The sequence below is a fragment of the Atractosteus spatula genome (genome assembly GCF_055471065.1).
Source record: "Atractosteus spatula isolate fAtrSpa1 chromosome 10 unlocalized genomic scaffold, fAtrSpa1.hap1 SUPER_10_unloc_3, whole genome shotgun sequence".
NCBI lineage: Eukaryota > Metazoa > Chordata > Actinopteri > Semionotiformes > Lepisosteidae > Atractosteus > Atractosteus spatula.
Window position 1 is genome coordinate 1,082,020 of NW_028296623.1, and position 13,757 is coordinate 1,095,776.

The 13,757-nt window shown below is 45.6% G+C and overlaps 1 pseudogene; it reads right to left on the reverse strand.

Annotated features, from left to right (window-relative positions):
* Positions 1–2,116: 2,116 nt before the first annotated feature.
* On the reverse strand, positions 2,117–13,118 carry LOC148812395 (uncharacterized; annotated as a pseudogene).
* Positions 13,119–13,757: the final 639 nt, after the last annotated feature.

Sequence of the window (13,757 nt, forward strand, 5' to 3'; positions counted from 1 at the left end):
TTTACCTCCTTCCAGCCGAAGTACAGCTGTAGAAACATATCGCTCGCTTGTTTAGAATGATGTTGAAACGCTGTTGGAAAACAAATGTGATGATGAAAGAAGTCATTTAACTGGTGCCAAAACCCGCTTCCGGCTCGTCTCTCGGATACCGCTGCAGCGTCGGTTGCTAAGCGACGCTCCGAGTCTGAGCGCTTGAGCTCCTCTCAGGGCTGTTTTATTCCCAGGTTAGGAGCCGCTTCTTTCCTGGAAATCCCAGGAATGACTGGGAATCCCCCGCCAGCTCCTTCCAGCGGGAATCTCCTGTGGGCTGGGAGGGATGGCGGAGGCTCTTCCCTGGTGTTTCTGCAGACGAGGGGAGTCCTGGTGTCCGTGTGGCGGCGCAGCTGGTAAAAACGCTCCCTGTGCTGTGTGTGTTGTGGGCTGCAGGTGTTTCCGAGAGAAACGGGCTGTTTGTGTGGGAAGATACTCTTTCCTCAGGAGGGGAAAAGTCCATCTGGGGCTCAGCTTGAATAACCGAGCGGGAAGGAAAGTTCTGGAAGTGCGCGTCTCCTCTCCGTCTGCTTCAGTCCCAGTTACTGTTACAACAGACAGGATCCCTTTAGTCCTACAGGACTTCATTCTGATTTTTATTCAACTACTTCTTTCATAATCACAATTGTTTTCCAACAACGTTTCTATATTATTCTAAAGAAGCAAACAATGTTTCTACTGCTGTACTTCGACTGGAAGGAGGTAAAAACACAGTTTCCTGTTTCTCTTCAATACCTGGTCCTCTACACTGGTCTTCTGTCACATCAGCTAAAAAGTCACTTTTTACGTTGGGTGGTGATATAGATAATAGACTCACAAAAAAATCATAAAGATACTTCAATTTGTTAGTCGAACTGGACATCCTTTTCCTTCTCATTAAAAAGTATCAGATGCCAATTTACAACATCTCACCTTAAATGTATATTTCACTTTTTTTATATAAACAGTATCCCAGTTAATTTTTCAGCCTTGGAAAGAGGTTCAGACACAGTGACCCTTTCCCTGATCCTGCTGGTGGATCTCAAGAGATCAAGGGATCCAGTCACTCTCTGGGATCTTTGCCCATCAGTCAAACACAAAATCACAAGTAATAATAATAATAGAAAAAAACAACTTTATTTTATATAGCGCCTTTTAAGGTGGCTTCTCAAAGCGCTTTACAGAATGACAACAACAATAAAACAAGATTATACACAAGATAAAACACAATTACAATGTACAGAGGAGACTGTGGATGGTGGAACTAAGAAGAGCGAGGGGTAAAGAATGGAACCAGTTCAGTAAAGGCTCTTCTGAAGAAGAGGGTTTGGAGTCTGGAGTTTGAAGGAGTTTAGAGAAGGTGACTCTCTGATATCCTTGGGCAAAGAGTTCCAGAGCTTGGGGGCATAACAGGAGAAGGCCCTGTCACACATACAATGTAGACGGACTTGGGGGACAGTAAGGAGGGCAGAATGTGAAGAGGTTGCGAGTTGGGGAGTAGGGCGATAATAGTTCAGACAGGTACTAAGGTGCCAAGCCATGCAGAGCCTTATAGGTGAGCATGAGGATTTTAAAGCCCGCACGGAATTTGACCGGAAGCCAGTGCAAGAATCCAGGACAGGAGTGATGTGATTTCCTGCACTAGAGCTGGTCAGGATCCTGGCTGCTGAATTTTGGACATACTGCAGTTTGTTCCAAGTAGATTTAGATACCCCAGCGAGTAGAGCATTACAGTAGTCAATTCGAGAGAACACAAATGTGTTGATCAGCTTTTCAGCCACAGTTAGTGATAGCATAGGGTGTAGTCTAGCGATATTTCTGAGGTGAAAAAAATATATTTTGACAGTATGCTGCACATGTGGGTCGAATGTTAAGCCAGAATCAAATATCACCCCAAAGTTTTTTGATTAGATAATTTAGACTTTAATAAAGAACCGGGGTGCTGTTCAAGGCAGCCCCAATACAGATAGAACAGGAAAGAAAGCACACCCCAAAATTACAGGGGTGCTGTCTGGAGAAAAGCCCTTTCGTGTTTGCGGGCTGTCTGTGCTCTTGTCTCAGTCATCTTCTGTGACCTTCTTCTCAATGCGCTGCTTCTGGTCCTCAATCACACTCCTGTACCTCCTGTGTGTCTCTGATGCCACACAGTAAATCTGTCCACCAATGTGTTTAGTCTCTCTACTGTCTCTCTCAGCTCCTCTATCTGCCTCCTGCAGCTCCTGTGCTCCTGTCCTGCTGGAGTGAACTGTGTTTTCGACACACTGACCTGCTGGAGAGTCTCTCTGTGTCTCTCTGCCTCCTCTCTGGCCTTTTCCTCATAGTGCTGCCTGAGCTTTTCCATCTCCTTTCTGTGTGTCTCCTCCCTCTCTCTCCTCTCCCTCTCCTGCTCCTCTCTCACTTCCTGCTTCTCTCTCTGCAGCCTCTCTCTCTCCTCAGCTCCTTCTCCAGCTCTCTCCTCCTCCCCTCATCCCTCTCCTCCCTCAGCGTCTCCTCCAGCTCTGCTATCTGCTCCTCCAGCGCTCTGATCTTCTCCTCTCCTGTCTGGATCTCCTCCTCCATCCTGCGGAGGTGGTTCTGCAGCTCCTTCTGGTGCTTCTCCCTCAGTCTCTCCTCCTCCCTCTGTCTCCTCTCCTCTCTTTCCCTCATGATCTGCAGTTGCCTCTGTCTGATCTGGGACTTGGCCTCCTGGTACATCTCACTGCTGTAGTAGCTGCCCTTGTTTCCTGCTACCAGCTCCTCTATCTTCTCCAGCAGCTCTGTGACCTGAGTGCCACCCCTGTCCTTGTTGTTGAGGGCGTGATACCTGTTCCCACATTTCTCCAGCAGCCACTGGAGCTCCCTGCTGCCTATGTGCACAAACTCCTCCAGGGTCCAGCTGGTCAGCTCATCAGCGTGGGTGAACAGGACCATGGTGTGTCCCAGGGCCCACTCCCCGAATATCTCCAAGACTGTCTCCAGTGTCCTCCTCTCCTCCCCTGTGGATCGGCCCAGCGGGGTCACCAGGAGGAAGGCGTGGGGTCCCGGGGCAGACAGGTTAACACAGAGCCCCACATCCCGTCTCCTGTCCCCCTCAGACGGTCCGGTGTGGAGCCAGTCTGGAGTGTCCACTACAGTCACCCGTCTCCTGGACACTTGTCCTGTCCTGAGTGACCTCGGAGCTGCTGGCTTCAGAGAGAAACTCCTCTGAGCCCAGGATGGTGTTTCCTGCTGTGCTCTTCCCAGCACCAGTCCTGCCCAGCAGCACCAGTCTCAGCTCAGAGGGGCGGGGCTGGTCTGGGTTCGACTGCAGGGTCTCCTTCACTCACTGTAACGGGAGGAGAGACAGGAGCATCAGAGAGGATACACATGAGAGGAGACCAACCTTTCCACAGGTAAGAGGAGTTCAGTTTGCTCAAGACATTTCTTAATAAATGTGACTTAAAAGTCATTATGAAAGAAATTTACAGACATAAACATCTGGGAATTAGTCTTGAGCATCAACTTACTAAATTGTTTAACCGCATGTTCATGATGATTCACTTGTGTCAGATATTTTTTTCCAAAGTGACTCAAATTTCACCTTAAAAATCTGTGTTCATTTACTGGCCTTCAAGCAACAACAGTCATGCTGTAGTACTGGGGTGATTTTCCCGAACGCATCGTAGTGCTAAGATCATCGTAAACTCGATCTTAAGATCGATCGTTCATTTACGAGCGTTTCCCAAAATCCATCGTAACTAAAGTAGCACATTAAATCCTTCGTAATCTACGTGGCCCCCGACCCACTCGTTAATCACTAAGTGCTTCTTGCGCCAACCTTAGCGGCAGAGATCGCCAGGCAGAGCATATTAAATTCACGTCATGACAATTCTCTGGAAATTTAGAATACAAAGATTTTATATTAAGGATTTTGATATTTTGTTGTACCATGTAAGAGGACATTTGGAAAAAGAACATTTATTTATACAGTAATGAATTTATTAGTCACCCTGGGTGAATTTCATATTCATAAGTCAAATGGTCCAATAATACTCCCTCCTTTAGTACCTTTGAGGTGAAGTTTAAATTGTATTTAAATTCCATAAAGAACGTGCTAAATGTTAAAGCTTAAGCTAAAGCAAGGAACACATTTGATATATGTAAACATATAACTTGGTTACATAAATATTTACCTCATTACCGCTGGCAGTTAATTGTTTTTTTGTTCTGTTTATGTTTTCTTTCTTTTATCTGTATTTTCTCCTCTACTTGTATTTGTATGGGAGCGGTGAGGGCGCATGCCCAGAGATCCCCAATCCGTTACAATGCACACACACAAAAAAGTTTTATACTTGACAAGATGATATGATTTTCATGATGAAATGCAGTAATGGATTATTTAAGTTAAATCATTGGGCCTAACATGTATTTATAATGTAGCGCCACACAGGGTGCTTTAGCATGCGCACGCAAGGCGGGCTGAGAACAGCACCTGGGGACTACCGGACTGTATATAGTGGGACGGAGGCTGGGATAGTCTCTCACCCCTTCGTGTGTGTGTATGTTAGTGTAGGTGCAGCGCTGTAACCCCTGTCCCTGTGTGTGTACCTTTCCCAATTCGAGTTAATACATGTGTTGTTCAACCCTATTCCCTGAGTCCCACGCCTGCTCCATTCCCTATCGAAACCCGCGGTCGATACAATATTTCAAGTTCGAATACCGTTTTATATTCTGTCGTGGTTGTTGACGGTAAAGCTTAGACCTACTTGTTTTTAAATGTTATTATAGGTCCTGTATTTGTTGAGTGACACATGCCAAGCTTTGAAGTTAATTTTACCAGATGTCATGTTAATAAGGAGTTCCAATACACCCAATAACTATAAATAAGAACAGTATTTTTCTCATGAAACACTTAACAATGGCAGCGCGCCAAAAATATTGCTTTAAATCAAAGATGTCGTGCAGGACGCATACACTGTCCACGCAGTCAATCTTGGTTTTGTTTTATGGCATGTCAGTAATTTATTTTATTTTCTCTTAGAAACAATGTGTCCCATTTTGTGCCTGTCTATACGCTTTCGCTTACAGTAAATGGTTGTTAAATTATGATGTCATGTTGACTTCATATTCCTTTTCACAACTCGATTTCATCCCACTGAAGGACCAAAACCGACACCATATAATGAAAGTATTGTCAATCGATTGTTTTTCAATCGACGTGTGATGCTTTTTGCTAAGCGACTTCAGGAGCGGGGTTAGCAAAGAAGTACTTTATACTCGCTCGTAAAATGACCGATTAAGAGCGGTTTGGGAAACGCACGAAAAAGTAGCACGTACGTTACGTACATCGTAAAGTTGCTCGTTAGTCTCTAAGATTAATCGTTTTCGGGAAACTCACCCCAGTCCAGTTCACGGTCAGCTGCCCAAGTGCAATGAAAGGCTTATGCACATGTAGGCTCCAGGACAGAGACATTGAGGAAACACCAGAAACATAAACAGCAGCAGCAACAACGAGTTAAATAACACACATCTTTAAAAAGAGAGCATCAGTGTGAGCTGGTGGGGGGGGGTAGAGTTCAGAACTTGAGTAACGTGTCAGAAAACACAGAAACGTGCAAGTAAAAAAAAAAGGTAAAATCGCTTTTATAATTGTAAACATTAAAATAAGCTCCATGTAGGACCAGCAGTAGTGAGGTACAACATCAAAATAATACATCAATTTAATAAACTAAGGGGGTCTCTTTAATTCAAGACTCCAACCCAGCCTGCACTCAGGGTGAAACCCAGGATCCGTCTCTTCTCGGCTCGGGGACAAGGAACATTTTGGAAGCTTTGAGTCCCAGTTTTCCGGTCTCTCTGGGTGGGAGCCCGAGAGCCGCTGTCACTTCAGATCCGGACAGCAGCTCTCGGGCTCCCACCCAGAGAGACTGGAAAACTGGGACTCAAAGCTTCCGAAATAAGAACGCCTTCCGAAGACAAAGGACAAACAAGCCCATTGTGTCTGATTCTTTTATTGATAAAATAAATCTTTTACAACAAGTTTTCCAAACCGAACTGGTGTTTGTAAGTGATAAAAGTTCAGGTCTATGTTATCTTCTGAACGAAGACCGTTCCAGTTATCGTGCCCAGTCTCAGGTTTGGGAAAAAAATATCTGAAATATCACAGCAGCAGTATTGCATGATCTGGAACATATTTTAAGTGCCTGCTGCGTGATAAAAAATTACAACTTGGCTCATTCCATCTTCTTCTACTCTGAATCTCTGATTAAGTCTCAATATTAAAGCAACATTCAAGTGTTTTTGTTTTAATTAGAGACTAGGACATGGCCTCTTGTAACAGTCACAGTCCTCTCATACTGCCAGCGCCCAACACAAAGACAGCGCTTGAAGAATAAAAGTAAGGCCTCCAACAGGAAGAGGATACTGGTAGTTAATGGCTCACTGATGCTTCTTTGGCAATGATTTGCTTCAACAACAGGGCGGGGCAGCTTGTTCCCCACCCCCACCACCCTTTGTGTAAAGAAGAGCTTCCTGCCCTGATTTCTCTGCAGCTGTGTCTGGAGAGAAGCCAGGGTATCGGCTTCAACCACACGGCTGGGCAGTTTTGCTTCCCACTCCCACTGCCCACACAATAACTTTTTATGTACCTTGGCTGTGCAATGAACAACACTCACATACAGTACATGGCACATGTATTGAAGCCATTCCAGTGGGGAGCCTGTACAGGCTCCACAGGAAAAGGTAAAGGTTCATTCCACAGCTCAGGGCAAGCTGCAGATCAATAAGGCACAGGAGAACAGCAGGAGCAGGGAGGAGAAGGGCATTCACCAGGCGGGAATGAGCCCCACTCAGGGAGAAGAGGAAAGGTCTGGAAAGCCAAAACCTGCAAAGGAACTGAACAAACTCCTACTGAACGAAGCCACAAGTGAATCTGCAGGTTTCGGCTTTCCACTCCTCCCCGAGACTGGACGACAACAGATCTGCTGCATACCCCGTCTCTCCCTCGCACCTGGAGACGAGATCACAGACCCCCCAAAGACAAGCTGCAGCATGAACCTTGACCTGCTTTTAAAAACAGGCCAAGTCAAAGCCCCGATCTGAAATCTCAAAACTGAAAAGAAAACTTAATGTAAATACTGCACAAACCCACAGAGCTAAAATCCCTCTGGTTCATATGGCTCCAATAGACACATCTCACAATTAACAACATTACATAAATCTATACAAAGAAAAATTCACAAATACATAGATAAAAAAAAACTTCTAGACAGCTGAAGGTCAGATTTGAACCAAGGTTTGAAAGCCACATGTATCTGACACTTCAAAACGCCCCAAACCCCTCAGTACAAACCCCATACATCTGTCCATTCCAGCCGTCAACACTAACATTTTCCACACTCAGTTTGTACAGCAGCAACTGTATCAGTGTGGATGCGACACCCCATAGACAAAAAATCCCATCAACGCAAAACCACAAAACCATGAAATTCCTATGAAAGCTCAACCACAGGGCACAAGACATGAAGAAATGTACCGAACATATAAAATTACAAAAAACCTAGTACGTACACATCTAATGGGTACTTTTTTACCACACCACAGGGGAAATCGCATCATGGCTTGTAATCTGTTGGCAGTTCCACTGGAAACACTGCCACTTGATTATTGACATTCAGCAACACCACATATCTTCTAGTCCAGTGGTTCTCAAACTGTGGTACGCGGACCGGCAGTGGTACGCGGAGTGCCGCCAGGTGGTCCGCCAAATGACCCTGGAACTGTGTCCTGTGCTTTGAAAAATCGGGACTGGTTTTCATATTTTGTATTTTAATACGTGTTGAATACGCAGCCTACGTACTACGATACAGTGCGCGCTAATACTTCAGTGGACACAAGAGATACTCTGTAATTCTATACCACTCTATAGGAATGCGTGCTACGGACACAAGTGACCAATAGTATTTAAAAAATGCTACTGTATCTCCAGCAAATAGGGAGGAAGGAGAATGTGCGTGATTTTGGAACAATGCCAACGTTGTAAACACAGGAATGCATAGAAATGCGTGCTACGAACGGTGGTGATCTTGTGAGCACAGGAAAGTGTGATAGATAACAATATTTACGAACTGTTCTAAGTTAATTTGAGAAAAATACACTGAGCGTCTCTGTGTTTCGCTCCCATGCGCATGAAATAAAAACTTAAAATAAATACGGAAATAAATACGTAAAAGCGGAAAAATGAAAGCTTGCGGATTGCTAAAGCGCTATTTTTGAAGAACCTTATTTGCCATTGGCAAAAGAGCTGACACGTATTATGTGTGGAGAAAAAGCTGCTAAACAGCTCGACCTGCTGCCCCCTCTGAAAGACAGTCACTCACAGAATTATTGAAATGGCGGATGATGTCAAAAGTATGCTGATAGAGCGCGTTCAGATGAGCCGATGCTTCTCACTGCAATTAGATGAGTCTGTAGTCGATTTGGCCGGTTCGTTTGCTTACGTTAGATACGAGTTTGAGGGCACGTCCCTTTAGGACTTTCTGTTCTGTAAACCGCTACCAACAGGAACTACAGCAGAGCACATTTCAGCTTCTGAATGAATTTATCGAAGAGAATGGCATCGAGTTGATAAAACGCGTCAGAGTTTGTACAGACGGAGCTAGAGCTTTGACAAGCAGATATAACGGTGTAGTTGCACGAATTAGAGAGGTTGCTTCAGAAATGAATGGACGAATTGCAACATCCATCGCGAGAACTTTGCCGTCAAGAAAATGCCTATCGATTTAAAATCTGTTAGACTCTGTTGTGAATTGTATCAAGGCTCGAAAAATTAATTCACCTCTGCTTTGCTCAACTAAACAGGCTCACAACCCTCACTGAAATGGTGCTTTTTTTATTAATTGTTTTTACTGTTTTTATTCTGTAAAACACTTTGGGAAGCCACCTTTAAAGGCGCTATATCAAATAAAGTTTATTATTATAATATTTATTATATGTGTGTGAGTGTGTGTGTGTGCACGCGCGCTCATGTTGGTCATTGAGAATTTCTGGGGTTCCCATGAGATGATGACTTGTAGGTGGTACCTGGATGCTTTAGTTGGATTAGGGGTGGTACTTGGTCCAAAACGTTTGAGAACCACTGTTCTAGTCCCATTTAATACAGTCTAGATTCTTCTGCAACGATTCATATTATTCGGCAAACCGGTTTTAAGAATCTTTTTTATTCCCAGAAATTATATTGTTTAGCTTCCCACTTTGGGACATTCAGGAGTTTTGTATCCAGACTCACTTCTATATGTTAAGTGCTTAAAAGCTCTTTGAGCAAAATAAAAAAAAAACTCCTAGGGCTCCAGATTTATCTTATACTCTGTGAATGACTGGCAATAACCTGTGCACAAACCAATTCATCATTTAAAAAAACAAATCTCTAATCAGTGCATAATCCAGCCTGGAGTGTCTGATGCTCCCAGTAACACATATAGAGATGTTGTATGATATAGAGATGCTGTAGCAGTGCAATGATACACTCAAAACACTCAGATCTGATCGATTCAGAGCCGAGTGTTACACATAAAAAAACGTCCAAAGGAACGTTCCTAACACACTTCCTTCTAGATATGTGCAAATGAAAATAAGACATATCAATACTGTAAATTCCCTCTGCACTCTTCTGCTCCCTCTCTCCAATTTTTCAGTTATTCCCGAAATCCCATAGGACACAGAGGCATCTAGGCTTCTGGTAACTTGTGTTTTGGTTCCTGAAAAATGGTGGAGCTGATTCTCCAGTGTTTAGACACCGTCAGTAAAATGTACAATCCCAGATCAAGATCAACCCTGCTGGGAACTGGGGGAGGTATTGAGCGTGACAGACCGGTAGATCTGAGGAAGTCAGGAGAACGAGGATTCGAGAGTGGAGAGCAGAAGACCGTCGCTGTGGAGTCAGACTTGTCAGTGTGCAATGAGCTTCGTATTGTGTCAGTGTATGGCACACACTGTAGACCATCACAGACTCCTTCTGTGGTCGTCCCTCAGCACTGCAGTTCAGTCTGGAGACAGTGCTGAGCAGCTGTTGTTAACAGAGGGAGCGGCATGGATCAGAACACTGAGCAGAATAAATAACACACCCCCACCCTGAAGGGATGTTCATAAAGCACCTCCTACTGGATAGGTACAAGAAAAAAAAAAGTTATCAATATTGCATTATCGTTCTTCCTAAAGGACCCGAAGGTGCTTCACACATAGGAGGGCACTGTTCACCCATACACCTTAGCCTGTTCAAGCTCTGATCTTGCCAGGAATGAGGTCAGGACACTTGACTATGAATACTGCTAATCTGTTTCTAATCAATACTCATAAGAATTGAAAGAATACTGCTGGCATTAATTGATTATTAATACTGCTTTGCATTCATTTGGCACTTGTCTTTCCAAACGATCCCAGGGTGTTTCATGTGTAGGAGGGGACAGTTCAAGCTCAGATACAGCCGGGACTCTGGGACGCTGGGACTCCACACGCCTGCTCCTACAATCAATGTCTCTGGAATATTAACCAATTAAGCAGTCAGGACCTCAGCTGTAATCCTCTTTTGATCTAATTCTGACCTCCTACGGCTCAGTGTCCCTGGTCATCTCTAGTTTGGAAATGACATCAGACAGAGCGCCACCTACTGGTCCACCAGTACTAGGTGGCCGAGCTGCCACAACCCAACTGGATCCAGCCACCAAGTAGTAAGACTGCTCCCCACAGGCAGCCCCACAGTGGGGAAACCAGAGAGTGGGCTCACTCATAACCACAGCTGAGCAGCACTGTCTGTACAACAACAATAAGAGGAACACGCGTACAAGCATGAAAAGCACATTGATTCAATTTCACGTTTGGCACATGAAGTTGTCCAGAGAACAGGTTTTTGTCCAGGTCCATCTTTACAGATACAGCGCTTAGGGGTTCCATCAGCAGGGCTGTGCCCAGTGGAACCAGCAGAGGGAAAGTCCCAGTCAGTACCCAGGAGCTGCCACTAGGGGGTGGGAGAGTGTCAAGGCTGCTTGTGTCCTGAGGCTCTTTTCCTGATCTCTTCCAATGTATTGTCTAAGGGAAACTGGTGGTCTTTGTTCAGCTCTGGAGCAGGCAGGAGAGGGAACCCTCTTGTGAAGGTGAGGTTCCTGTGGGGAGAGTCGCCCCTGGATGAAGATCAGACTGGTGGAGGTGAAGAAGAGCTGTCGGTCCAGGGGGTCTCTCTCTGATCAGTCTGTATCCCCAGTACAGCAGGAGAGCTGGGAGTCCCTTCACCTTGACAAGTGAAATAATCTCACCACTGTGACATCAGCAGCTCTCGTCCTGGGCTTGACCATGTCTCTCTCCGCCTCTGCTGTCAATGACCTCCTCCATCAAACAGCAGAGCCTCTTCCAGACTCGACTGCCTCTCCTCCACACAGCAGCTGGGCTCCTGGTCTTCAGGGGCAGCTGGGGTCGTCACTCCACTGAGCTCCAGGACTAATTCTTCTTCACCTGGAGGAGGCAGCTCACCTTCCTCCTCCTCAGATGGATATCCTAAGACTGTCCCCTGCTCTGGGTCTTTCACAATAACGGTGCCTGAAGGGATTCCTGGAGTAACACTGGGAGAATGATCTACTGGGAAAACTGGAGTAGATTGGGGTTTCAGCACTGGAACAATCTCTCCTCCTGTTCCATCGTCTTCTTCCATGCGCAGGGACACAGCATCACTGAGCCTTTCAGACCCCTTAAGGAATTCATTTTCTTTACGGATATTAATATTGTAACGCTTACGGCCGACAGGCACTGTGTAAGAGCCGGCGTACCAGAGCAGCTGACGTCACCGCCCTTCCCTGTGATAGCAGGACTACAGCTACTGGGCTGTAGAGAGATCTCTCTTTGGCTCACCGGGCTGGGTCGCTACAGAGAGACGTGGGAGTCCTGGGTTCGAGCCCCTGACGGTGGGGGGCCAACCTAATGCGGCAAGGGTGCCCGCCTGAGCTCCCGTTGTGTTACAATATTGTTGCATGGAACTGGTATCATGCTTCTCTCCTCTCTCATCTTCAACCATTTCTTACACACAACAGCACCCAGTCCAGCACTCATCAGCACAGCCACTGCTGCTGTGATGACTAAAATAATTCCAACCCATGACACACTCCTCATCTCTGAAAAAACAAGAACAGAGACAGTTACACAGAAAGCAAATCTAGAACAGCAAGAAGGAAAAAAAAAACTATCTAGTAGCCAGTGTCTGACAGCATTCTTGCTGCCCGGTTTCACATCCCAGCTCAGAGCCCAAGAAACACCAGGAGAGGAGCTGGAAAACTCCAGTTTCTGAAATACCAGCTGAAACACTGGACGTGTGTGACTGGTTTCAAACCACAGGAGAAAATCAGCACTAAAACAGCTGAAGTCAAGTATTTTCTTTATATGCAGGTAAGTTCAGGTGGAGATCAGTTTAACTCAGTTTCTCCTGTACTAAAGACTCACCTCCCACAGTGACAGTGAGGGAGACAGTGCTGATGGTGTTTCCCTGAAGGTCCCTCACTGTGTAGCTCCCCTGATCAGCTGGAGGGAGCGCAGTGTCAGAGGGCTGTCCTGCACCAACACTCTCTGCTCGTACCCGGGGCCAGGGAGCCCTGCGCTGCTCAGTAAGACTCTGGGAGACTGGGCAGATCCTGCAGGATCAAACAGCACCTCTACTGGAGCAGCAGTGTGGAGAGGAAGAGTCAGATTGTCTTCAGACCGCAGGGTGAGGACTTCTGATCGAGCTTAAATTCAAGGAAAGGAGCAGAGTGTAAGAATGATGCAGACAGTAATTCATCAGCTAGAAAGACTCCACTCACTCAGAGACATTATTTATCACATTAAGTCTTGAAATTGAAGATATTTTCATAACAGCAACACTGATTTAGAGTTTTAAGTTAAAATATATTCAAGTACTGTAATGAAAAATCCTTCAATGTCAGGAAATCAATACCTAACCCAATACCTCCTATTAACCCCACACATCAGGGACTGACACTCGTGAAAGAGTCACACTGCGCAAGTTCCCCACTGGAGCCCCACTACTCACCTCCCACAGTGACGTGGACACTGCTGATGGGGTTCCTCTGGGAGTCCTTCACTGTATAAGTGTATAACTGTATAAGTGCCCCCATCTTCAGCTCTCACACTGGAGATCTTCAGCCTGGTCTTGAACCCAGGGCTTCAGCCTGCTGGAGTCCGAGATCACAGTGCTATCGAGCACAGAGCACAGCCTGCGAGACTCTCCTCCCTCAGGCCTGAACCACAGCTCTACAGCCTGCTGTGTGCGCAGAGGGACACTGAGGGGGTCTCCACAGGAGAGACGGATGTTCTCCTCATGTCCTACAGGAAGACATTGACAAGTGACCGGTCAGTCACATGGTTGTGTCCCAGAATTCCCTCTCTACAACCTGAAGAGAGAATTCAGTCATCGAACCTGACATCATTCAAGTTGAGCCCCAGCTACTGTGAGGATAATGAGCTAAAATTTACCAATGACCCTGATCTGGGGTTTGAGATGAAAAGTTTAGAAGAAAGACTAGAGATGCTGGTGCACCAAAATTAAAAAAAGGAATAACAACTGTAGATCTGGTTTGTTGACACGAGTCATGGATCACTGTCCTGTAAACAACCGATTCCCTGAAAACTGCTCAAATCACAAGGAAGGAAAATGAGATTACCTAGAACTGTGAACTTCACATCTCCAAGGAATTTCCTGTTGCTCTTGTCATTCACAAATCGACACTCGTAGATATCTTCATTCGAGAACATCA